The 27682-nt window shown below is 42.8% G+C and overlaps 1 pseudogene; it reads right to left on the bottom strand.

The window, feature by feature from the left end:
• Window positions 1-14436: 14436 nt before the first annotated feature.
• LOC146371318 (uncharacterized) lies at window positions 14437-17141 on the bottom strand (annotated as a pseudogene).
• Window positions 17142-27682: the final 10541 nt, after the last annotated feature.

Below are 27682 nucleotides of genomic sequence, written 5' to 3'. Positions count from 1 at the left end.
GTAAGACGTACACATGGGTGTGCCTTGGGTTCCCCAGTTTCACCCATTGTGGCTAATTTTTACATGGAAGAAGTGGATTCACGGATCACATTAACTCGGTGGATCAACACATCAAATTCACCAGGGTGGATATGAAAAGTGGCAGGTTAGCCTTCTTAGACTGGGAGATTTTCATCAGTAATGGGGGACATCTAAAAGCTGATGTAAAAGCCGTAAACCTATGCATACAGATCAGTATTTAAGGTTTGACTCTCATCATCCACTGGAGCACAAACTGGGTGTCATCAGGACGCTACAACACAGAGCGAACATGTCACGGTTCTGGGTCAGTTTCGAACCAGTATTTTGAGTTTTGATTGTTAGTTTATTTTTTGAATGATTGTTGTGGTTTTGGGTGCGATGATGATTATTATTATTAGAGTTCCATGTTTCTGTTTATTTGGGTTTAAGATTTGTGTTCTCATGTTTTGTGTGGGTTTAGTTTCATGTGTCATTTTCTGTCTGTCTCTCTATGTCGAGTCTGCGTCTTAGTGTGATGGTTTCTTGTTCCTGTTTTATTGTGAAGGTCTGCGTCTCATGTGAGTGTGTTCAGTTTTACCTCTGTCTCGTCTTGTTGATTATTCCCAGCTGTGTCCACCACCTGTGTGTAATTCCCCTGTGTTTCTGTGTGTATTTAAGTCGTGTCCTCTGTCATTGTAGTTGCTGGTCCGTCTGTGTATCCACCATGTCTCACCCGTGTGTTCTCCCTGCTGTCCATCGTCAATCTCCTCTGCTCGTTCTCATTCTTGTCCAGGTTTGTGCTCTGTAGTTTAGTTGTTTCCAGTCTAGTTTAGTTCGTGCTCCATTTGCTGTTTGTCCATATTTATTTTGTGTTCAATAAATCACCCTTACACCTTCACGACTGCCTGCGTTTGGATCCTCCTTTTCCTTTTCCACACGGCTCTTTTCACTCGCCGTGACAGAACACCATCCCCACAGACACAGCAGCCAGAGAAGCAGAAGAACATCACATCAAGAAGGCCCTGAGTAAATGTGGTTATCCTAGCTGGACTTTGTCAAAGCTGGAAAGGGACCAAAAGAAAGCTTCAGCCGATCCAGGAGAGAAGGACAACAGCTGCCTAAGCGAAAACCTGTAGTGATCCTGTACATGTCTGGAGTATCGGAACAGCTGAGACACATTTTTTTTTTAACACTGCGTCTCTGTGGCTTTTAAACCCCAAAACACGCTGGACCGTGTGCCTCAACACAAACAGAGTAATATAGTGTACACTGATATGTGCCAGAAGGATTGCAAGGATTTATACATCGGGGAAACCAAACAACCTCTGGCTAAGAGGATGGCACAACACAGAAGAGCCACCTCATCAGGCCAGGACTCTGCAGTCTATTTTACACCTACAGGCCAGTGGACACTGTTTCAATGATGATGATGTACACATCCTGGACAGGGAGGAATGCCGGTTTGAGCACGGAGTCAAGGAGGCCATTTACGTGAAAAGGGAAAGACCATCTCTGAATTGAGGAGGGGGCCAAAAGGTACATCTTTCGCCATCTTACAATGCTGCGATTGCAGCCATTTCCCAACTCTCTGTGAATGGTGCTCATGGCCATTGATCAGTGGTCACCCATTGTTCCTCCAGTGGTGCTAGTTTCAGTCATTATGCAAATATACTGTTTATAAGACTGGGGAAACCTGCAGTCAGCTGAGACTGCATAAGCCACTTGGATGAGGGACAAAAATTTTCTCCCACTGAAAACACTAAGTCCAGATGAACAGAATCAACTTTTTGGGATTTCCTAACCTGGATGATTGAGCATGCATCAAGACATTAATAAAGCTATTAGCTACATGACAAGATATATTAAGGGTAATTTCTATAAGGTTATGGATTTTTTTCACTTTAAGGCTTTCCAGCTACCGTCATCTTCTGTTTTGGCATCAGATTTAATCTGCAATAAAGAGGACTGTGTGTGCTGGTACACATTCATGGGCTTTAGTGCAAGTGCAACAGCAGCTCCTGACAAGGACACTCATCCACCTAGCCTACCAGTAGGCATATTTCATACAGCGGGTTTTTTGGTTTATTTTTTAAACAACTTTCTGATAGATAGGTACTCAAAAACACCCTTTTTTGCCACTAAGACTTGTCTCCCCTGCTCTATTCATTTGGAGGTTGTTGTTTATTTCAGATTATCACAGTAGACAAATTTTCACCAAGGGCTTTAGGGCGCTGCTCTTGCGGCGACCAGCAGGTTGTCTCTGTCTGTCAGTGTCAGTGTTTTAACTTATTTTATTTCATTCTTTTATTCCTTTATTTTATTTTATCTTATTTTTTTGCCTGAGGAAATCCTATAGCATCGGCTTGTGCTTTGTGGAACTTCTTTTAATGAAGATGGGTTTTTTATTTCGCATGGTTTTATTGGCAATCCTGACGGTTGTTTGGAGTCATTGCTACTCTCAAACAATTACATACTCACGGGAGTTTCTTCTGGATCTTCGGTGGAAAGGCCCGTCTCTGGACTCTTTTCACCCTCCAGTGTTTTCCAGCTCTGGATTATCCAGTAACCACAGGGGCACTTTTGTTTTTAACAGAGTCAAAGCAAGGAAGCGGGGCAAGAAGGGAGGCCGACGTCAGCGATTGCGGAAGCAAATACGATACAATCGTATTCCTTTACCATCAATAATCCTGGCTAATGTGCAGTCTCTGAGGAGTAAATTGGATGAACTGCATTTGAATGTCGCACATTTACGTGACTACAGGGATACATGTCTAATGGCATTCACAGAGACTTGGCTCAAGGATTCTGACCCTGATTGTTCTCTGGAACTAAATGGCTTCGGGTTTCCCATACGTTTGGATCGAGACCCCGGAGCTACCCAGAAATCTCAAGTGTTTGTATATAAATCAGAAATGATGTAAAAACGTGACCGTTCGTAGACAAGTGTGTCTGCCTGACATTGAGCTCCTTTCTGTGTCTTTGAGGCCGTTTTATCTGCCGAGGGAATTCCCACAGATCAACGTCACCGTCGTTTACATCCACCCTAAAGCGAATCCTAAGAATGCGACTGACACCATCTCCAACGTCATCCACTCACTACAATCTCTCTCTCCTGAAGCCCCTAATATTGTTCTTGGGGACTTTAATCGCTGCGACTTGAAGAAAACACTGAGCAGTTTTTATCAGTATGTGAACTGTCCCACACGCTTCAATAAGACTCTGGATCTACGTTACGGTTCCATAAAAGGTGCGTATACATCTGTGGCTGGCCCCGCCCTCGGATCCTCGGATCACAACACGGTGCATCTTCTGCCAGTTTACAAGACTGTACTGAGAAGAGAGAAAGTGAGGAAACACCGCATAAAGGTTTGGAGTGACGACGCCTCTTTAGCCCTGCAGGGCTGCTTTGACTGTACAGACTGGTCGGTGTTTACAGAATCATGTAGAGACATTAATGAACTCACTGACGTTGTCTGCAGCTATATCTCCTTTTGCAGAGACATGATTATCCCCTCAAAGGTTGTGCATTTTTTCCCTAATAACAAACCATGGTCTTCAAAAGCTCTTATGAGGCTGATTCACGAAAGGAAAAAAGCTTTTATTGAAGGGAATATCTTGAAAGTTAGAGAAATTAGGAAGGAGATCAGATCAGAAATTAAAAAAGCCAAAATAAAATACAAGGATAAGGTAGAGGCGGAGATGGGTAGCAATAACTTAAGGGTGGCCTGGGCAGGCATGAAACACATGACTGGTCACTGTTACAGTGACTGTAATAAGATAAGTCTTCCTGGTTTTAGTTCAGACTCTCAGTTAGCCAATGAGCTGAATAGATTTTATTTGAGATTTAATGATAATTATAATCCAAGGAATACACTTGATTTCTTAATAGAGAGCACCAGAGGCCCCCAGCTTTGTTCTTTGATGAAAGAAGGGTGGGAAATCTTTTTAAAATGAGTAAGACTAATAAAAGTCCAGGCCCTGATAATATATGTGGCCAGGTGCTTAGAACATGCGCTGAGCAATTATGCAGTATTTTTTATTACATCTTTCTTTTATCTCTTCAGCAACAGAAGGTTCCAGAGGTATGGAAAAAATCAATTATTTCTCCAGTTGCTAAGACCACAAAACCTACATCATTAAATGATTTTAGGCCTGTCGCTCTAACATCCTTAGTGATGAAGTCCTTTGAAAAACTTGTCAGGAAGGAGATCCTGCAGCAAGTAGAGAAGCTTATAGATCCACTACAATTTGCATACAGGCCTTGTAGAGGTGTGGATGATGCAGTGGTCACTCTGTTGAACTTCCTTTATCGCCATCTTGATGGCGCCAAAGCTCATGCTCGGCTCTTATTTATTGATTTTTCTTCAGCTTTTAATACTATCCAGCCACATCTTTTAGTTGATAAGCTTCTTAACCAGTTTAAACTTGATCTTAATCTCGTTGGTTGGGTTTTAGACTTTTTAACTGACAGATCTCAGTGTGTGAGAGTAAACGGTTGTTTTTCCAAACAGCTGAACTCTTCTACTGGCTCACCACAAGGTTGTTGTCTCTCTCCTCTACTGTATATTTTGTACACTAATGACTGTCGCAGTACACAGGCCAACAGGCATTTCATCAAATACGCAGATGACACAGTCATTGTAAGCCTCCTTCATGGTGAAGAGGATTCCCATGGGCCTGTTGTGGATGAGTTTGTTTCGTGGTGTGATCAGTCCTTCTTACTGATCAACACCTTGAAAACCAAGGACATGGTTATTGACTTCAGGAAGTCATCCCCCCATCCTGCACTAACAGTGGTAAATGGTGCAGCCATTGAACTGGTGGACAGTTATAAGTATTTGGGGGTTGTTCTTGATAAGACACTGTCCTTTGAGTCACATCTTGCTGCTACAGTGAAAAAGGTTCAACAAAGACTGTACTTTTTAAGGAGGTTGAGAGGTTTTAATGTTTCATCTGAAATGATGACTCTTTTTTATAAAAGTTTTATTGAATCTGTTTTAACTTTCTGTATCATTGCTTGGTACGGTAATATGTCCCTGAATAATAAGACCAGACTTAACAACCTGGTTAAAGTGGCTGGCAAGATTTCAGGGAGGTCTCAGGTCCAGCTTGTGGACTTCTATAACAGGCAGGTGCTGAGGAAGGCGAGCTCTGTCCTGTTGTGTTCAGATCATCCTCTCTTTAATGATTTTCAACTGCATCCATCAGGTCGTCGTTATAAAGTGCCTGCAGTGAAGACAAAGAGACATAGATTGTCTTTTATACCTAGTGCTATTATCATAGTTAATAACAATAAACCATAACTGTTGTTGCCATTGCACATTGCACTTTTTTGATGAAAAATCTAGGTTGTTTTATCAGGCTTATATTATATTATTTTGGTGAGTGTATGTGATGTGTTGGTTGTCTGTTTGTTTGTTTGTACGGACATACTGCAAATCAATTTCCCGTTGGGGACAATAAAGTTACCATTGAACCATTGTAGCTAACACACAGAGACAGCAATTCACAGCTATGACCTTAAACTCTAGGAGGAAGTAACCTCTGCAAACACAGGGAGAACCCGTTTCAAAAGGAGGAAGCAGAGATAGTATTTTTTAAAGCACAGCACATCCCTGGCCCCAGACTTCTCTTTTACTTTGTTAAGACAAGACGTTCTCTGGAGGCTAAAAACATGCCAAAGAAGAATGAGGATATAACTTCAATGATGATGATGTACACATCCTGGACAGGGAGGAACGCCGGTTTGAGCACGGAGTCAAGGAGGCCATTTACGTGAAAAGGGAAAGACCATCTCTGAATTGAGGAGGGGGCCAAAAGGTACATCTTTCGCCATCTTACAATGCTGCGATTGCAGCCATTTCCCAACTCTCTGTGAATGGTGCTCATGGCCATTGATCAGTGGTCACCCATTGTTCCTCCAGTGGTGCTAGTTTCAGTCATTATGCAAATATACTGTTTATAAGACTGGGGAAACCTGCAGTCAGCTGAGACTGCATAAGCCACTTGGATGAGGGACAAAAATTTTCTCCCACTGAAAACACTAAGTCCAGATGAACAGAATCAACTTTTTGGGATTTCCTAACCTGGATGATTGAGCATGCATCAAGACATTAATAAAGCTATTAGCTACATGACAAGATATATTAAGGGTAATTTCTATAAGGTTATGGATTTTTTTCACTTTAAGGCTTTCCAGCTACCGTCATCTTCTGTTTTGGCATCAGATTTAATCTGCAATAAAGAGGACTGTGTGTGCTGGTACACATTCATGGGCTTTAGTGCAAGTGCAACAGCAGCTCCTGACAAGGACACTCATCCACCTAGCCTACCAGTAGGCATATTTCATACAGCGGGTTTTTTGGTTTATTTTTTAAACAACTTTCTGATAGATAGGTACTCAAAAACACCCTTTTTTGCCACTAAGACTTGTCTCCCCTGCTCCATTCATTTGGAGGTTGTTGTTTATTTCAGATTTTCACAGTAGCTAACACACAGAGACAGCAATTCACAGCTATGACCTTAAACTCTAGGAGGAAGTAACCTCTGCAAACACAGGGAGAACCCGTTTCAAAAGGAGGAAGCAGAGATAGTATTTTTTAAAGCACAGCACATCCCTGGCCCCAGACTTCTCTTTTACTTTGTTAAGACAAGACGTTCTCTGGAGGCTAAAAACATGCCAAAGAAGAATGAGGATATAACTGAAGGCATTTTTGAGGCTGTTAGATGCCACACAGTCTTTTTAAAACAGGCATGGTTAAACCTGTGTGAGGCATGCAAATGTAGCTATTTGATCAGTTAATCAATAGACACAGTGCTCCCACAGCATGAGTCAGAAAGACAAATTCAGTTCAATTCAATTTTATTGATATAGAACCAAATCACAACAACAGTCGCCTCAAGGCGCTTTATATTGTACAGTAGATCGTGCAATAATAGATACAGACAAAAACCCAAAAATCATATGATCTCCTATGAGCAAGCACTTTGGTGACAGTGGGAAGGAAAAACTCCCTTTTAACAGGAAGAAACCTCCAGCAGAACCAGGCTCAGGGAGGGGCGGGGCCATCTGCTGTGACTGGTTGGGAGGAGAGAAGGAAAAAAGGATAAAGACATGCTGTGGATGAGAGAAAGTGATTAATAACAGGTATGATTCAATGAAGAGAGGTCTATTAACACAAAGTTAGTGAGGTGGCGCTGTCACTTGGTGTTCGCTCACTCTGTGGTAGAGTATCACTTCTTGTTCGTGCTCAAAAATAGTGGTGTTTCTGAGTAGCTTATCTGCTTAGCAATTTAATTAAAAGCTTTTAAATACATTCTTCTTTCATAGTATAATCTTCACGTGCTTCATCCGAAGCACACTTTCTTTGTACTCACTACCTAATTTATAGCCAAAGTATTCACTCACTGTGTCTGTACTGTTTCGCTAGCTTAGCTCGTAGCCGACTCGCTAGCACGATGGCCTCTTCACCTATCCCTCCTGCACTTTCCTGGTCATTGTGTCAGATTAGGGCTGGGCAATATATCGAGTTTTTTAAAAATATCGATATATCTTTATACGAGATTTAAGGTGTGACAATATCGTTTATATCGATATAGTATATGTTACGTTATAATTAGAATTGTACTTTCGTCCACTTTTGTGTTGTGAGGGTGGTTTATTAGACACACAATAAAAATGGACAAATGGCGAACGGAACAAAGACTAAACTATACTGGGAACAAACTGACTATGGAACATGAACCTGAACATGAATGCGAGCGAGCAGAAACAGATGCCGGTAGACAGCAGGGAAACACACAGATGAAGCAGGGTGGATACACAGACGGACCAGCAACTACAAAGACAGAAGACGCGACTTAAATACACACAGGCAAACACAGGGAGATTACACATAGGTGGAGAACACAGCTGGGAGTAATCAACAAGACAAGACAGAGGTAAAACTGAACACACTCACATGAGACGCAGACCTCATGTGAGTGTGAGGTCTGCGTCTCAATTTATTTGTGTCTGCGACACAAATAAACAGAAACATAGAACTCTAATAATAATAATCATCATCATAATAATAATACTCATAGCACCCAAAACCACAACAATCATTCAAAAATAAACTAACAATCAAAACTCAAAATACTGGTTCAAAACTGACCCAGAACCCCAGAACCGTGACAGTACCCCCCCAAGGGCTGGCTCCTGACAGCCCTAAACAAGAAAAAACAGCGCAACAAAACAGCACACCAGACCAGGGCAGGCGGAGGGGGTCAAGGAAGGAGGGTCCGAAACAAAAAACAAGGAGCACAAGAGTCCAAATCAGTCCAAAAACACAAGACGTGGCATGAGGCTGGAGGGGTGACTCGGGCCCTCCAGCAGACGTGACTTGAGGCTGGACGGGCGACTCGGGCCCTCCAGCGAACTTGGCTTGAGGCTGGACGGGCTCCTCGGGCCCTCCAGCAGACGTGACATGAGGCTGGACGGGCTCCTCGGAACCTCCAGCTAACAAGACTTGAGGCTGGCTGGGTTCTCCCGAACCCCCAGCTGACGAGACCTGAGGCTGGACGGGCTCCTCAGGCCCTCCAGTGGAGACAGACACTGAAGCAGCAGGTAAGGAGACCTCTGGCAGTGTGGACACTGGCTGGGGCTGAGCAGCACAGTGGCTTGAGTCAGGCAGCAACAGTGGGTTGCAGTCCTTGGAGGGCTGTAAGAGTTCCCCAATACACTCAGCAGAGGACGGAGGCGGACGAGTGAACTCACTTGAACTCTCAGGGGGTGCTGAGCGCCGAGACTGTTCTGGTGAGTTCTCTGGGTGAGCTGCTGGCGCTGGCGTCTTGACCTCTAGGGGTCCAGAGTTGGCTGGTGACTGACACCCAGCCTCTGGGGAGGCCCTAGAGGGAGCAACTGTCTCTGAGATGGCCAGCTTAAGAGAACCAGCAGATATTGTGGTGAAGTGTGTTCCCTGCTTTGAATGAGAAGGTGAGGATGGTGGCTGGGTAAATGAGTGGGCAGACAGCTGAACTGGTGGCAACAGAGCTATAGGCAGCGAAGCGGCTACAGACTGACCTACCGGTAGCGGAGACGGTTGTAGTGGAGGCATAATAGATGGTGGAGTGGCTGACTGAACATGAGACGCAGACCTTCACAATAAAACAGGAAACAAGAACACTACACAAAGACGCAGACTCGACACTGAGAGACAGACAGAAAATGACACATGGAACTAAACCCACACAAAACATGAGAACACAAATCCTAAACACAAATAAACAGAAATATAGAACTCTAATAATAATAATCATTATCATAATAATAATACTCACAGCACCCAAAACCACAACAATCATTCAAAAATAAACTAACAATCAAAACTCAAAATACTGGTTCGAAACTGACCCAGAACCGTGACAGCGGCATCTTGGTGAAGTGTTTGTTGATGTGTGAGAGCCTCATGTAGCTCACATAAGGCAGTGTCCGAGTCCGCGTGAGGCGGAATGTAAACAGTGCAGGCAATTAATAAATGCTCAATTTATTTTTGAGTAATTTTTTCATGTACATCTGTGCTGTATGTTAATAAAAGTGCCTGTGTGACATCTGGGAAACAGCTTTAACTAAGAACTCTCTTTTTGTTCTTACTTTATGGCTTAAAAAATATCGAGATATATATCTTATATCGCCATCCAGCTAAAAAATATCGAGATATGAATTTTGGGTCATATCGCTCAGCCCTATGTCAGATGTTTAGTTACTCCTCGGCCTCCTTTAGCAGTAATGATACTTGTAACAAATGTAGCATATTTGCAGCTCTGGAGGCCAGAATTACTGAATTGGAGACTTGGCTTCGCACCCTTCATTCACCCGTAGCTAGCCAGGCCCCTGTAGCTGGTGCAGCCGAAGATAGCATAGGCCCCGTTAGCTTTTCCCCGGCAGACCCCAAGCAGCTGGGGAAAGAGGGCGGCTGGGTGACGGTGAGGAGGAAGCATAGTCTTAAACAGAAGCCCCAGGTACACCACCAACCCGTTCATGTGTCTAACCGTTTTTCCCCACTCGGCGACACACCCGCCGGGGTCAGACTCTGGTAATTGGTGATTCTGTTCTCAGACATGTGAAGCTAGAGACACTGGCAACCATAGTCAATTGTCTTCCAGGGGCCAGAGCAGGCGACATTGAAGGAAATTTAAAACTGCTGACTACGGGTAAACGTAAATACAGTAAATCATAATTCACATCGGCAGTAATGACACCCGGTTACAACAGACTTTAACTCATTTGAAAGCCTGATGCTTAGCCTTGTTCACCCCAGCTGTGAAACTCAGAAACCAGTCTTACTTGTTATCATCTATCGTCCACCTGAGCCTTACACAGAGTTTCTGTCTGATTTCTCAGACTTTTTATCTGATTTAGTGCTCAGCTCAAATAAAATAATTATTGTGGGTGATTTGAACATATATGTAGATGCTAAAAATGACAGCCTCAACGTGGCATTTAATCTGTTATTAGACTCAATTGGCTTCTCTCAAAATGTTAAAGAACCCACCCACCACTTTAATCACACTCTAGATCTTGTTTTAACATATGACATAGAAACTGAACAATTAACAGTGTTTCCTGAAAACCCTCTCCTGTCTGATCATTTCCCGATAGCATTTACATTTACAATAATTGATTACACGTGTTTGTGTGGGTTCCCTCCGGGTACTCCGGCTTCCTCCCAAAGACATGCAGCTTGTGGGGATAGGTTAATTGGAAAATCCAAATTGCCATTAGGTGTGAATGTGCGAGTGAATGTGAGTGCGAATGGTTGTCTGTCCCTGTGTGTTGGCCCTGCGACAGACTGGCGACCTGTCCAGGGTGTACCCCGCCTCTCGCCCTATGACAGCTGGGATGGGCTCCAGCGCCCCCCGCGACCCTGAAAAGGAGAAGCGGAAGTGGATGCATGGATGGATGGATTACACAGCAGTGGGGAGTAGACTTTATCACAGTAGATGTCTCTCTGAAAGCGCTGTAACTAAGTTTAAGAATATAATCCACCCACTGTTATCATCTTCAATGCCCTGTGCCAACACAGAGCAGAGCAGCTATCTGAACGCTATGCCAACAGAGGCCACTGTCAGAGGCCATAAGAAGATCATTTGCAACCTTCACTAAAGCTGTTTCTGTGCTGTGATGAGCTCTGAAACCTGACTGAAACGTAAGTAATGGTTTAACTACAGCCAGCTTGAAGGCCTGTGGTACATAGCTGATTATTAGAGATAGGTTGATCATATTTAAGATTGAAGCATTAATTAATGGCAGGACTTCTTTGAGCAGTTTTGTAGGAATGGGGTCTAAAAGACACGTTGATGGTTTGGAGGAAGTAATTATTGAAGTTAACTCAGAAAGATCAATTGGAGAAAAAGAGTCTAACTTAACATCAATGGTACTAAGAGTAGCTGTAGATAATATTACATCTGTGGGATGATTACTGGTAATTTTTTCTCTAATGATAAGAATTTTATTTGTGAAGAAGTTCATGAAGTCATTACTAGTTAACGTTAAAGGGATGGTTGGCTCAACAGAGCTCTGACTGTTTGTCAGCCTGGCTACAGAGCTGAAGAGAAACCTGGGGTTGTTCTTATTTTCTTCAATCAGTGATGAATAGTAAGATGTTCTGGCTTTGCGGAGGGCTTTCTTATAAAGCAACAAACTATTTCTCCAGGCTAAATGATGATCCTCTAAATTTGTGACACGCCATTTCCTCTCCAGCTTACGAGTTATCTGCTTTAGGCTACGTGTTTGAGAATTATACCACGGAGGTAGGTACTTCTGATTAGAGACCTTAGTTTTCACAGGAGCTACAGTATCCAGAGTCGTACGTAGTGAGGAGGTAAAATTATTAACAAGACAATTGACCTCTGTTGGAGTAGTGTTCAGATAGCTGCTCTGCTCTGTGTTGGTACAGGGCATTGAAGATGATAACAGTGGGTGGATTATATTGTTAAACTTAGTTACAAGGCAAGGCAAGTTTATTTGTATAGCACAATTCAACAACAAGGTGATTCAAAGTGCTTTACAGAGACATTAGAAACAAAAACAAATAAAAAGCATGATTTAAAATTGATTAAAACAAGCAGACAAACAAACTAATTAACAAACAAACAAACAAAACAGTATATAAAATCAAAACAGATAAAATCAGAACAATAGATAAAATCAGTAGTTAAAATGTACGTTTTGAAATTTAAGCTTAAAAGTGTGGATTTGGTGCTTTATTCAAATGCAGCTGAGAACAGGTGAGTCTTCAACCTGGATTTAAATAAACTGAGTGTTTCAGCTGATCTGAGGCTTTCTGGGAGTTTGTTCCAGATATATGGAGCATAAAAGCTGAATGCAGCTTCTCCGTGTCTGGTTCTGACTCTGGGAACTGATAAAAGACCGGATCCAGATGACCTGAGGGACCTGGAAGGTTCATACTGGGTCAGGAGGTCACTCATATATTTTGGTCCTAAACCATTCAGAGCTTTATAGACCAGCATCAGAACTTTAAAGTCTATCCTCTGACAGACAGGCAGCCAGTGTAAAGACCTCAGAGCTGGACTGATGTGGTCCACTTTTTTGGTCTTAGTGAGGACTCGAGCAGCAGGGTTCTGAATGAGCTGTAGTTGTCTGACTGATTTTTTAGGTAGACCTGTAAAGATGCTTTACAGTAATCAAGCCTGCTAAAGATGAATGCATGGACTAGTTTTTCCAGGTCCTGTTGAGACATCAGATCTTTTATCCTTGAAATATTCTTGAGGTGATAGTAAGCTGATTTTGTTATTGTCTTAATGTGTTTTTCTAAGTTTAGGTCTGCATCCATCACTACACCCAAATTTCTCTCCTGGTTTGTGGTTTTTAGGTGTATAGATTGAAGTTCTCTGGTGACCTGTAATCGTTTTTCTTTGGCGCCAAAGACTATTACTTCAGTTTTGTTTTTGTTTAGCTGGAGAAAATTGTGGCACAACCAGTCATTAATTTCCTCAATGCATTTACCAAGAGCCTGTACAGGGCCTCGGTCTCCTGGTGACATTGTGATATATATTTGTGTGTCATCTGCATAGCTGTGATAGTTTATTTTGTTGTTCTTTATAATCTGTGCCAGTGGGAGCATGTAAATGTTAAACAGAAGGGGTCCCAAGATGGAACCTTGGGGAACTCCACATGTGATACTTGTCTGCTCAGATGTGAAGTTACCTATTGATACAAAGTATTTCCTGTTTTCTAAGTATGTTTTGAACCAGTTTAGTACAGTTCCTGAAAGACCTGCCCAGTTCTCCAGTCGTTTGAGTAATATGTTGTGGTCAACTGTATCAAATGCTGCACTGAGATCCAGTAAAACTAAGACTGACATTTTTCCACTGTCTGTGTTCAGACATGTGTCATTAAACACTTTGGTCAGAGCAGTTTCAGTGCTGTGGTTCTGTCTAAAACCTGACTGGAAGGCATCATAGCAGTTATTCTGTTTTAAGAAGTAATTGAGCTGTTGAGAAACTGCTTTTTCAATGATCTTACTTAAAAATGGGAGATTTGAGATCGGCCTGCAGTTGTTCATTTGTATCTTGTCAAGATTGTCCTTTTTCAGTATAGGTTTTATTACAGCAGTTTTTAGTGGTTCTGGAAACACACCTGACATTAAAGAAAAGTTGACGATCTGTAACAGGTCTGACTCTAAAGTCTTTGAGACCTTTTTGAAGAAACTTGTTGGCAGGACATCTAAACAGCAAGAGGAGGAGTTCAGTTGACCTAAGATGTCCTCCAGGTCTTTGCTGTTAATAGGGTGAAACTGTTTTATGGTGTTTAAACAGTTTTTCGGTGGACACAGTACATAGTCTGGATCTGCTGTTGATGTACCAATTGCTTGTCTAATCTTTTGGATTTTTTCTGTGAAGAATTTGGCGAAGTCATTGCAGGCCATGGTTGAATGAAGTTCAGCTGCCACTGACACAGGAGGGTTTGTTAGCCTGTCAACTGTAGAAAATAAGACCCGAGCATTATGACTGTTTTTAGTGATGATGTCAGAGAAGTAGGACCTCCTTGCACTCCTCAGTTGTAAATTATAATTGTGAAGTTTCTCTTTATAGATGTCATAGTGAACCTGGAGGTTTGTTTTTCTCCATCTGCGCTCAGCTTTCCTACACTCTCTTTTTTCATTTTTCACCAGTGTGGAGTTTCTCCATGGAGACTTTTTCCTTCCAGAGATAACCTTCACCTTAATGGGAGCAATTGTATCCATTACATTTAACATTTTTGCATTGAAGCTATTGACGAGCTCATTGACTGAACCTCTGGACAGGTCAGGTGTTAATGGGAAGACCTGGTTAAAGATCTCACTACTGTCTTCAGTTATACACCGTTTTGTGATCACTGCTGTTGATATATTTGTGTGGGCTGAGATTTTACTTTCAAAGAAAACCCAGTAATGATCAGACAGGCCCACATCAGACACAGTAACCTTTGAAATGCTCAGGCCCTTGGAGATCAGTAGGTCAAGAGTGTGTCCTCTATTATGTGTGGCCTCTGTTACATGCTGAGTCAGCCCAAAGTTGCCCAGAGTGTTACTCAGGTCTTTAGTCCCTTTGTCCTGAGGGTTGTCCACATGGATGTTAAAATCCCCAACAATAATTACACAGTCGAAATCAACACAGATCACAGACAGCAGTTCACTGAGGTCATTAAAAAAGTCTGTGCAGTATTTGGGAGGCCTGTAAACATTAAGAAACACAACTTTGGATGGGGCCTTCAGCTGTAAAGCCACATATTCAAAAGACTGAAAACTTCCAGGAGATAGCTGCTTACATTGAAATGATTCATTAAATAAGACAGCAAACCCTCCTCCTCTCCTGCTCACCCTGGCCTCACTGATAAAACTGTAGGAGGGGTCGTCTCGATGAGAACAGCTCCACTGTTACTTTGGTCCAACCAAGTTTCAGTTAGAAACATAAAATCAAGGCTGTGCTCAGTGATTAAATCATTAATTAAAAATGTTTTCCCAGCTAAAGATCTAACGTTTAATAAAGCCAACTTAAGTGTTTTAGAGGCATTACTTGTCCCCTCGTGTTTGGGAGCAGTCTGTGGCACACAAGGTATGTTTACTATGTTTAAAGATCTTTTAGAGTGCAGCTCTCTGTGTTTTGACCAGGCCACATGTCTCCTTCTGTCACCTGAAAGTACAGAGATTTTAAAACCTTCTAGTAAACAGGGTCCCAGCTTCTTCTGGGAAAAGTCACCACTGCCATAATCCTCGCAGCCCGGACCCTCCACACATCACACATCAGACTGCGGAGACAGAGCATGGAGGTGGTAAGGAGGAACTAAGGGGGGGCGGGGCTGGGCAATGTAACTTCGATTGCTCTGTTGAGGGTGGGGCTCGGTGGCGAACCTTTGGCTGCTCTGGTGGGGCGTTTATGGGGGACAAAAAGGGATTGGGCCGGGGGGTAGATCTGAGCCCAGCATTGACCCGCTCCATCATCTCCTCAGTGAATTTCAGGTGTGGGGAGGAGGGAGAAAGGGAGGGGGAGGAGGGTGATGGCCTGTCAGGGGTTTGGGGGACTGGGGAAGATCGTGGTCCCTGGTCCTGGTCCTGGTCGTTGGTGTTGTTGAGAGAGTTGGAGGCAAATAGGGACCCCTCTTCTTGCCTCAGATGTCTCTCCTTTCTGAGGCTTTTCCCGGGTGGGGGCAGATGAGGCTCCTCCTCAAGGTTTCTGCTGGGCTTTGTCTGTTCTTGGAGTACTGTTTGTTCCTCTTTATGAGATAACTCCTCGTTTATCTCAGCCTTGGCACCAAGCACAGATGGATGACGTATGGAATAAAACAAGTTGGAGGTGAACGGTTTCACCCCTGACTTGTTAAAATTAAATCCATTTGCTTTAAACAGATGCCTGCGTTCCCAAAAAATATTAAAGTTGTTGATAAAATGCACTGAGTGGTCAGTACATGCTGATATAAGCCATTTATTCAGTGTAAACAACCTGCTGAATCTCTCGTCTCCTCCTCTGACCGGCGGTACAGGTCCACTGATGAATACAGCTGCATTCAGAGAGTTTACAGTATTTAATAATCCAGTAAAGTCCCGTTTCAGAACCTCCGACTGTTGTTTGGACACATCGTTTGACCCTGTATGCAGAACAATGTTTGTCACAGTTGGATATTCATCTGCAATTTGAAGAATTTTCTCCTTCAGGTTGTTGACCATATCGTTAGGAAAGCAGAGGACTTTAGTGTTCTTACCGCACATCCTTTGTACATCCTTTACGGCAGAGTCACCCACAATCAGAGTTTCAGGCCTAGCCTTTAGCTTTCCCTGTGGCCTTTTACTTTTCAAAAGATTTTCGGACCTTACTTCGCTACTTTTAGATGGATGGTTGTCCGGTATAGATCCAGGGTCCTTTGATAGTGGAGCAAATCTGTTGTGCAGTTTCACAATCAGTTGTTTTGAAGGTTTGTTGTTAACCTTCCTATTCACGGTTGTCCAGTCCTGTTTCCTCTCGTATACAGGGGTAGGAGAGCTTCTCTGTCTCGTAGGAAGTGAAGGCCAGTCGGTTTCAGAGATTTCAGCTCGCTGTGCCCTGCCTGTGATACGTCCTCCCTCTTCTAGGAGACATGATTTATGTCTTGGTTTTGCACCAAGACAGTCCAAGGGGGGATTATCGCTTGAGGATTCATAATAGTGCACAAAGTCTACTTTCTTGGTCATGTTATCTGTGCTCCTTAGCTGTGTACTAGCTTGCTCATCGCCATTGTTTTGAATCAAAGGCAAGGTTGTTTCATTTCCACACAGTCCATTTACCTCCACGTTTACTTCTAAGCGATGAATTTTTGTCTCCAGTACTGCAATCTTCTGCAGGAGGCTGTGGTAGTCATCTGTGGAGAGGGAAGGCATCTTGTTGCTAGTTAGCCTAGCGGTTAGCACCTTTCCAGGCTATTGAGGCTGCTCGGTGCCCAGACGCTGTAATCAGGCTTCAGCTGTGTCTAGGCCACAGACACACGGAGCGCTGAGGATAAGGTAACTATAAAAATGTTGCTGTTTCTGTTAAGAACACTTTAGTCGTAATGATCTATAAGTGTCCAGAAGCTATCGCAGGTAAGCTCATATGGAAAAAAGGGAAAAAAATCAGCATAAAAATCAATAAAAAATCAATAAAAGAAGCGAGCAAAGAGATGAAGCGTCCACACTCACAAAGGGGGAGGAGCGTTTTCAGAAAGACATCTACTGTGATAAAGTCTACTCTCCACTGCTGTGTAATTAATTATTGTAAATGTTATCATGAAATGTTCAGACAGGAGAGGGTTTTCAGGAAACACTGTTAATTGTTCAGTTTCTATGTCATATGTTAAAACAAGATCTAGAGTGTGATTAAAGTGGTGGGTGGGTTCTTTTACATTTTGAGAGAAGCCAATTGACTCTAATAACAGCTTAAATGCGATGTTGAGGCTGTCATTTTTAGCATCTACATGGATGTTAAAATCACCCACAATAATTCTTTTATCTGAGCTCAGAACTAAATCAGATAAAAAGTCTGAGAAATCAGAAAAGAAATCAGTGTAAGACGTACACATGGGTGTGCCTTGGGTTCCCCAGTTTCACCCATTGTGGCTAATTTTTACATGGAAGAAGTGGATTCACGGATCACATTAACTCGGTGGATCAACACATCAAATTCACCAGGGTGGATATGAAAAGTGGCAGGTTAGCCTTCTTAGACTGGGAGATTTTCATCAGTAATGGGGGACATCTAAAAGCTGATGTAAAAGCCGTAAACCTATGCATACAGATCAGTATTTAAGGTTTGACTCTCATCATCCACTGGAGCACAAACTGGGTGTCATCAGGACGCTACAACACAGAGCGAACATGTCACGGTTCTGGGTCAGTTTCGAACCAGTATTTTGAGTTTTGATTGTTAGTTTATTTTTTGAATGATTGTTGTGGTTTTGGGTGCGATGATGATTATTATTATTAGAGTTCCATGTTTCTGTTTATTTGGGTTTAAGATTTGTGTTCTCATGTTTTGTGTGGGTTTAGTTTCATGTGTCATTTTCTGTCTGTCTCTCTATGTCGAGTCTGCGTCTTAGTGTGATGGTTTCTTGTTCCTGTTTTATTGTGAAGGTCTGCGTCTCATGTGAGTGTGTTCAGTTTTACCTCTGTCTCGTCTTGTTGATTATTCCCAGCTGTGTCCACCACCTGTGTGTAATTCCCCTGTGTTTCTGTGTGTATTTAAGTCGTGTCCTCTGTCGTCTGTGTATCCACCATGTCTCACCCGTGTGTTCTCCCTGCTGTCCATCGTCAATCTCCTCTGCTCGTTCTCATTCTTGTCCAGGTTTGTGCTCTGTAGTTTAGTTGTTTCCAGTCTAGTTTAGTTCGTGCTCCATTTGCTGTTTGTCCATATTTATTTTGTGTTCAATAAATCACCCTTACACCTTCACGACTGCCTGCGTTTGGATCCTCCTTTTCCTTTTCCACACGGCTCTTTTCACTCGCCGTGACAGAACACCATCCCCACAGACACAGCAGCCAGAGAAGCAGAAGAACATCACATCAAGAAGGCCCTGAGTAAATGTGGTTATCCTAGCTGGACTTTGTCAAAGCTGGAAAGGGACCAAAAGAAAGCTTCAGCCGATCCAGGAGAGAAGGACAACAGCTGCCTAAGCGAAAACCTGTAGTGATCCTGTACATGTCTGGAGTATCGGAACAGCTGAGACACATTTTTTTTTTAACACTGCGTCTCTGTGGCTTTTAAACCCCAAAACACGCTGGACCGTGTGCCTCAACACAAACAGAGTAATATAGTGTACACTGATATGTGCCAGAAGGATTGCAAGGATTTATACTTCGGGGAAACCAAACAACCTCTGGCTAAGAGGATGGCACAACACAGAAGAGCCACCTCATCAGGCCAGGACTCTGCAGTCTATTTTACACCTACAGGCCAGTGGACACTGTTTCAATGATGATGATGTACACATCCTGGACAGGGAGGAACGCCGGTTTGAGCACGGAGTCAAGGAGGCCATTTACGTGAAAAGGGAAAGACCATCTCTGAATTGAGGAGGGGGCCAAAAGGTACATCTTTCGCCATCTTACAATGCTGCGATTGCAGCCATTTCCCAACTCTCTGTGAATGGTGCTCATGGCCATTGATCAGTGGTCACCCATTGTTCCTCCAGTGGTGCTAGTTTCAGTCATTATGCAAATATACTGTTTATAAGACTGGGGAAACCTGCAGTCAGCTGAGACTGCATAAGCCACTTGGATGAGGGACAAAAATTTTCTCCCACTGAAAACACTAAGTCCAGATGAACAGAATCAACTTTTTGGGATTTCCTAACCTGGATGATTGAGCATGCATCAAGACATTAATAAAGCTATTAGCTACATGACAAGATATATTAAGGGTAATTTCTATAAGGTTATGGATTTTTTTCACTTTAAGGCTTTCCAGCTACCGTCATCTTCTGTTTTGGCATCAGATTTAATCTGCAATAAAGAGGACTGTGTGTGCTGGTACACATTCATGGGCTTTAGTGCAAGTGCAACAGCAGCTCCTGACAAGGACACTCATCCACCTAGCCTACCAGTAGGCATATTTCATACAGCGGGTTTTTTGGTTTATTTTTTAAACAACTTTCTGATAGATAGGTACTCAAAAACACCCTTTTTTGCCACTAAGACTTGTCTCCCCTGCTCCATTCATTTGGAGGTTGTTGTTTATTTCAGATTTTCACAGTAGCTAACACACAGAGACAGCAATTCACAGCTATGACCTTAAACTCTAGGAGGAAGTAACCTCTGCAAACACAGGGAGAACCCGTTTCAAAAGGAGGAAGCAGAGATAGTATTTTTTAAAGCACAGCACATCCCTGGCCCCAGACTTCTCTTTTACTTTGTTAAGACAAGACGTTCTCTGGAGGCTAAAAACATGCCAAAGAAGAATGAGGATATAACTGAAGGCATTTTTGAGGCTGTTAGATGCCACACAGTCTTTTTAAAACAGGCATGGTTAAACCTGTGTGAGGCATGCAAATGTAGCTATTTGATCAGTTAATCAATAGACACAGTGCTCCCACAGCATGAGTCAGAAAGACAAATTCAGTTCAATTCAATTTTATTGATATAGAACCAAATCACAACAACAGTCGCCTCAAGGCGCTTTATATTGTACAGTAGATCGTGCAATAATAGATACAGACAAAACCCCAAAAATCATATGATCTCCTATGAGCAAGCACTTTGGTGACAGTGGGAAGGAAAAACTCCCTTTTAACAGGAAGAAACCTCCAGCAGAACCAGGCTCAGGGAGGGGCGGGGCCATCTGCTGTGACTGGTTGGGAGGAGAGAAGGAAAAAAGGATAAAGACATGCTGTGGATGAGAGAAAGTGATTAATAACAGGTATGATTCAATGAAGAGAGGTCTATTAACACAAAGTTAGTGAGGTGGCGCTGTCACTTGGTGTTCGCTCACTCTGTGGTAGAGTATCACTTCTTGTTCGTGCTCAAAAATAGTGGTGTTTCTGAGTAGCTTATCTGCTTAGCAATTTAATTAAAAGCTTTTAAATACATTCTTCTTTCATAGTATAATCTTCACGTGCTTCATCCGAAGCACACTTTCTTTGTACTCACTACCTAATTTATAGCCAAAGTATTCACTCACTGTGTCTGTACTGTTTCGCTAGCTTAGCTCGTAGCCGACTCGCTAGCACGATGGCCTCTTCACCTATCCCTCCTGCACTTTCCTGGTCATTGTGTCAGATTAGGGCTGGGCAATATATCGAGTTTTTTAAAAATATCGATATATCTTTATACGAGATTTAAGGTGTGACAATATCGTTTATATCGATATAGTATATGTTACGTTATAATTAGAATTGTACTTTCGTCCACTTTTGTGTTGTGAGGGTGGTTTATTAGACACACAATAAAAATGGACAAATGGCGAACGGAACAAAGACTAAACTATACTGGGAACAAACTGACTATGGAACATGAACCTGAACATGAATGCGAGCGAGCAGAAACAGATGCCGGTAGACAGCAGGGAAACACACAGATGAAGCAGGGTGGATACACAGACGGACCAGCAACTACAAAGACAGAAGACGCGACTTAAATACACACAGGCAAACACAGGGAGATTACACATAGGTGGAGAACACAGCTGGGAGTAATCAACAAGACAAGACAGAGGTAAAACTGAACACACTCACATGAGACGCAGACCTCATGTGAGTGTGAGGTCTGCGTCTCAATTTATTTGTGTCTGCGACACAAATAAACAGAAACATAGAACTCTAATAATAATAATCATCATCATAATAATAATACTCATAGCACCCAAAACCACAACAATCATTCAAAAATAAACTAACAATCAAAACTCAAAATACTGGTTCAAAACTGACCCAGAACCCCAGAACCGTGACAGTACCCCCCCAAGGGCTGGCTCCTGACAGCCCTAAACAAGAAAAAACAGCGCAACAAAACAGCACACCAGACCAGGGCAGGCGGAGGGGGTCAAGGAAGGAGGGTCCGAAACAAAAAACAAGGAGCACAAGAGTCCAAATCAGTCCAAAAACACAAGACGTGGCATGAGGCTGGAGGGGTGACTCGGGCCCTCCAGCAGACATGACTTGAGGCTGGACGGGCGACTCGGGCCCTCCAGCGAACTTGGCTTGAGGCTGGACGGGCTCCTCGGGCCCTCCAGCAGACGTGACATGAGGCTGGACGGGCTCCTCGGAACCTCCAGCTAACAAGACTTGAGGCTGGCTGGGTTCTCCCGAACCCCCAGCTGACGAGACCTGAGGCTGGACGGGCTCCTCAGGCCCTCCAGTGGAGACAGACACTGAAGCAGCAGGTAAGGAGACCTCTGGCAGTGTGGACACTGGCTGGGGCTGAGCAGCACAGTGGCTTGAGTCAGGCAGCAACAGTGGGTTGCAGTCCTTGGAGGGCTGTAAGAGTTCCCCAATACACTCAGCAGAGGACGGAGGCGGACGAGTGAACTCACTTGAACTCTCAGGGGGTGCTGAGAGCCGAGACTGTTCTGGTGAGTTCTCTGGGTGAGCTGCTGGCGCTGGCGTCTTGACCTCTAGGGGTCCAGAGTTGGCTGGTGACTGACACCCAGCCTCTGGGGAGGCCCTAGAGGGAGCAACTGTCTCTGAGATGGCCAGCTTAAGAGAACCAGCAGATATTGTGGTGAAGTGTGTTCCCTGCTTTGAATGAGAAGGTGAGGATGGTGGCTGGGTAAATGAGTGGGCAGACAGCTGAACTGGTGGCAACAGAGCTATAGGCAGCGAAGCGGCTACAGACTGACCTACCGGTAGCGGAGACGGTTGTAGTGGAGGCATAATAGATGGTGGAGTGGCTGACTGAACATGAGACGCAGACCTTCACAATAAAACAGGAAACAAGAACACTACACAAAGACGCAGACTCGACACTGAGAGACAGACAGAAAATGACACATGGAACTAAACCCACACAAAACATGAGAACACAAATCCTAAACACAAATAAACAGAAATATAGAACTCTAATAATAATAATCATTATCATAATAATAATACTCACAGCACCCAAAACCACAACAATCATTCAAAAATAAACTAACAATCAAAACTCAAAATACTGGTTCGAAACTGACCCAGAACCGTGACAGCGGCATCTTGGTGAAGTGTTTGTTGATGTGTGAGAGCCTCATGTAGCTCACATAAGGCAGTGTCCGAGTCCGCGTGAGGCGGAATGTAAACAGTGCAGGCAATTAATAAATGCTCAATTTATTTTTGAGTAATTTTTTCATGTACATCTGTGCTGTATGTTAATAAAAGTGCCTGTGTGACATCTGGGAAACAGCTTTAACTAAGAACTCTCTTTTTGTTCTTACTTTATGGCTTAAAAAATATCGAGATATATATCTTATATCGCCATCCAGCTAAAAAATATCGAGATATGAATTTTGGGTCATATCACTCAGCCCTATGTCAGATGTTTAGTTACTCCTCGGCCTCCTTTAGCAGTAATGATACTTGTAACAAATGTAGCATATTTGCAGCTCTGGAGGCCAGAATTACTGAATTGGAGACTTGGCTTCGCACCCTTCATTCACCCGTAGCTAGCCAGGCCCCTGTAGCTGGTGCAGCCGAAGATAGCATAGGCCCCGTTAGCTTTTCCCCGGCAGACCCCAAGCAGCTGGGGAAAGCGGGCGGCTGGGTGACGGTGAGGAGGAAGCATAGTCTTAAACAGAAGCCCCAGGTACACCACCAACCCGTTCATGTGTCTAACCGTTTTTCCCCACTCGGCGACACACCCGCCGGGGTCAGACTCTGGTAATTGGTGATTCTGTTCTCAGACATGTGAAGCTAGAGACACTGGCAACCATAGTCAGGGGCCAGAGCAGGCGACATTGAAGGAAATTTAAAACTGCTGACTACGGGTAAACGTAAATACAGTAAATCATAATTCACATCGGCAGTAATGACACCCGGTTACAACAGACTTTTAACTCATTTGAAAGCCTGATGCTTAGCCTTGTTCACCCCAGCTGTGAAACTCAGAAACCAGTCTTACTTGTTATCATCTATCGTCCACCTGAGCCTTACACAGAGTTTCTGTCTGATTTCTCAGACTTTTTATCTGATTTAGTGCTCAGCTCAAATAAAATAATTATTGTGGGTGATTTGAACATATATGTAGATGCTAAAAATGACAGCCTCAACGTGGCATTTAATCTGTTATTAGACTCAATTGGCTTCTCTCAAAATGTTAAAGAACCCACCCACCACTTTAATCACACTCTAGATCTTGTTTTAACATATGACATAGAAACTGAACAATTAACAGTGTTTCCTGAAAACCCTCTCCTGTCTGATCATTTCCCGATAGCATTTACATTTACAATAATTGATTACACGTGTTTGTGTGGGTTCCCTCCGGGTACTCCGGCTTCCTCCCAAAGACATGCAGCTTGTGGGGATAGGTTAATTGGAAAATCCAAATTGCCATTAGGTGTGAATGTGCGAGTGAATGTGAGCGCGAATGGTTGTCTGTCCCTGTGTGTTGGCCCTGCGACAGACTGGCGACCTGTCCAGGGTGTACCCCGCCTCTCGCCCTATGACAGCTGGGATGGGCTCCAGCGCCCCCCGCGACCCTGAAAAGGAGAAGCGGAAGTGGATGCATGGATGGATGGATTACACAGCAGTGGGGAGTAGACTTTATCACAGTAGATGTCTCTCTGAAAGCGCTGTAACTAAGTTTAAGAATATAATCCACCCACTGTTATCATCTTCAATGCCCTGTGCCAACACAGAGCAGAGCAGCTATCTGAACGCTATGCCAACAGAGGCCACTGTCAGAGGCCATAAGAAGATCATTTGCAACCTTCACTAAAGCTGTTTCTGTGCTGTGATGAGCTCTGAAACCTGACTGAAACGTAAGTAATGGTTTAACTACAGCCAGCTTGAAGGCCTGTGGTACATAGCTGATTATTAGAGATAGGTTGATCATATTTAAGATCGAAGAATTAATCAATGGCAGGACTTCTTTGAGCAGTTTTGTAGGAATGGGGTCTAAAAGACACGTTGATGGTTTGGAGGAAGTAATTATTGAAGTTAACTCAGAAAGATCAATTGGAGAAAAAGAGTCTAACTTAACATCAATGGTACTAAGAGTAGCTGTAGATAATATTACATCTGTGGGATGATTACTGGTAATTTTTTCTCTAATGATAAGAATTTTATTTGTGAAGAAGTTCATGAAGTCATTACTAGTTAACGTTAAAGGGATGGTTGGCTCAACAGAGCTCTGACTGTTTGTCAGCCTGGCTACAGAGCTGAAGAGAAACCTGGGGTTGTTCTTATTTTCTTCAATCAGTGATGAATAGTAAGATGTTCTGGCTTTGCGGAGGGCTTTCTTATAAAGCAGCAAACTATTTCTCCAGGCTAAATGATGATCCTCTAAATTTGTGACACGCCATTTCCTCTCCAGCTTACGAGTTATCTGCTTTAGGCTACGTGTTTGAGAATTATACCACGGAGGCAGGTACTTCTGATTAGAGACCTTAGTTTTCACAGGAGCTACAGTATCCAGAGTCGTACGTAGTGAGGAGGTAAAATTATTAACAAGACAATTGACCTCTGTTGGAGTAGTGTTCAGATAGCTGCTCTGCTCTGTGTTGGTACAGGGCATTGAAGATGATAACAGTGGGTGGATTATATTGTTAAACTTAGTTACAAGGCAAGGCAAGTTTATTTGTATAGCACAATTCAACAACAAGGTGATTCAAAGTGCTTTACAGAGACATTAGAAACAAAAACAAATAAAAAGCATGATTTAAAATTGATTAAAACAAGCAGACAAACAAACTAATTAACAAACAAACAAACAAAACAGTATATAAAATCAAAACAGATAAAATCAGAACAATAGATAAAATCAGTAGTTAAAATGTACGTTTTGAAATTTAAGCTTAAAAGTGTGGATTTGGTGCTTTATTCAAATGCAGCTGAGAACAGGTGAGTCTTCAACCTGGATTTAAATAAACTGAGTGTTTCAGCTGATCTGAGGCTTTCTGGGAGTTTGTTCCAGATATATGGAGCATAAAAGCTGAATGCAGCTTCTCCGTGTCTGGTTCTGACTCTGGGAACTGATAAAAGACCGGATCCAGATGACCTGAGGGACCTGGAAGGTTCATACTGGGTCAGGAGGTCACTCATATATTTTGGTCCTAAACCATTCAGAGCTTTATAGACCAGCATCAGAACTTTAAAGTCTATCCTCTGACAGACAGGCAGCCAGTGTAAAGACCTCAGAGCTGGACTGATGTGGTCCACTTTTTTGGTCTTAGTGAGGACTCGAGCAGCAGGGTTCTGAATGAGCTGTAGTTGTCTGACTGATTTTTTAGGTAGACCTGTAAAGATGCTTTACAGTAATCAAGCCTGCTAAAGATGAATGCATGGACTAGTTTTTCCAGGTCCTGTTGAGACATCAGATCTTTTATCCTTGAAATATTCTTGAGGTGATAGTAAGCTGATTTTGTTATTGTCTTAATGTGTTTTTCTAAGTTTAGGTCTGCATCCATCACTACACCCAAATTTCTCTCCTGGTTTGTGGTTTTTAGGTGTATAGATTGAAGTTCTCTGGTGACCTGTAATCGTTTTTCTTTGGCGCCAAAGACTATTACTTCAGTTTTGTTTTTGTTTAGCTGGAGAAAATTGTGGCACAACCAGTCATTAATTTCCTCAATGCATTTACCAAGAGCCTGTACAGGGCCTCGGTCTCCTGGTGACATTGTGATATATATTTGTGTGTCATCTGCATAGCTGTGATAGTTTATTTTGTTGTTCTTTATAATCTGTGCCAGTGGGAGCATGTAAATGTTAAACAGAAGGGGTCCCAAGATGGAACCTTGGGGAACTCCACATGTGATACTTGTCTGCTCAGATGTGAAGTTACCTATTGATACAAAGTATTTCCTGTTTTCTAAGTATGTTTTGAACCAGTTTAGTACAGTTCCTGAAAGACCTGCCCAGTTCTCCAGTCGTTTGAGTAATATGTTGTGGTCAACTGTATCAAATGCTGCACTGAGATCCAGTAAAACTAAGACTGACATTTTTCCACTGTCTGTGTTCAGACATGTGTCATTAAACACTTTGGTCAGAGCAGTTTCAGTGCTGTGGTTCTGTCTAAAACCTGACTGGAAGGCATCATAGCAGTTATTCTGTTTTAAGAAGTAATTGAGCTGTTGAGAAACTGCTTTTTCAATGATCTTACTTAAAAATGGGAGATTTGAGATCGGCTTGTAGTTGTTCATTTGTGTCCTGTCAAGATTGTCCTTTTTCAGTATAGGTTTTATTACAGCAGTTTTTAGTGGTTCTGGAAACACACCTGACATTAAAGAAAAGTTGACGATCTGTAACAGGTCTGACTCTAAAGTCTTTGAGACCTTTTTGAAGAAACTTGTTGGCAGGACATCTAAACAGCAAGAGGAGGAGTTCAGTTGACCTAAGATGTCCTCCAGGTCTTTGCTGTTAATAGGGTGAAACTGTTTTATGGTGTTTAAACAGTTTTTCGGTGGACACAGTACATAGTCTGGATCTGCTGTTGATGTACCAATTGCTTGTCTAATCTTTTGGATTTTTTCTGTGAAGAATTTGGCGAAGTCATTGCAGGCCATGGTTGAATGAAGTTCAGCTGCCACTGACACAGGAGGGTTTGTTAGCCTGTCAACTGTAGAAAATAAGACCCGAGCATTATGACTGTTTTTAGTGATGATGTCAGAGAAGTAGGACCTCCTTGCACTCCTCAGTTGTAAATTATAATTGTGAAGTTTCTCTTTATAGATGTCATAGTGAACCTGGAGGTTTGTTTTTCTCCATCTGCGCTCAGCTTTCCTACACTCTCTTTTTTCATTTTTCACCAGTGTGGAGTTTCTCCATGGAGACTTTTTCCTTCCAGAGATAACCTTCACCTTAATGGGAGCAATTGTATCCATTACATTTAACATTTTTGCATTGAAGCTATTGACGAGCTCATTGACTGAACCTCTGGACAGGTCAGGTGTTAATGGGAAGACCTGGTTAAAGATCTCACTACTGTCTTCAGTTATACACCGTTTTGTGATCACTGCTGTTGATATATTTGTGTGGGCTGAGATTTTACTTTCAAAGAAAACCCAGTAA

The sequence above is a fragment of the Perissodus microlepis genome, chromosome 16, assembly GCF_051167445.1.
Source record: "Perissodus microlepis isolate ML-2025 ecotype Zambia chromosome 16, ASM5116744v1, whole genome shotgun sequence".
Lineage (NCBI taxonomy): Eukaryota > Metazoa > Chordata > Actinopteri > Cichliformes > Cichlidae > Perissodus > Perissodus microlepis.
Note: the sequence above shows the minus strand (reverse complement) of the source record. Positions and strands in the feature narration are given on the sequence as shown.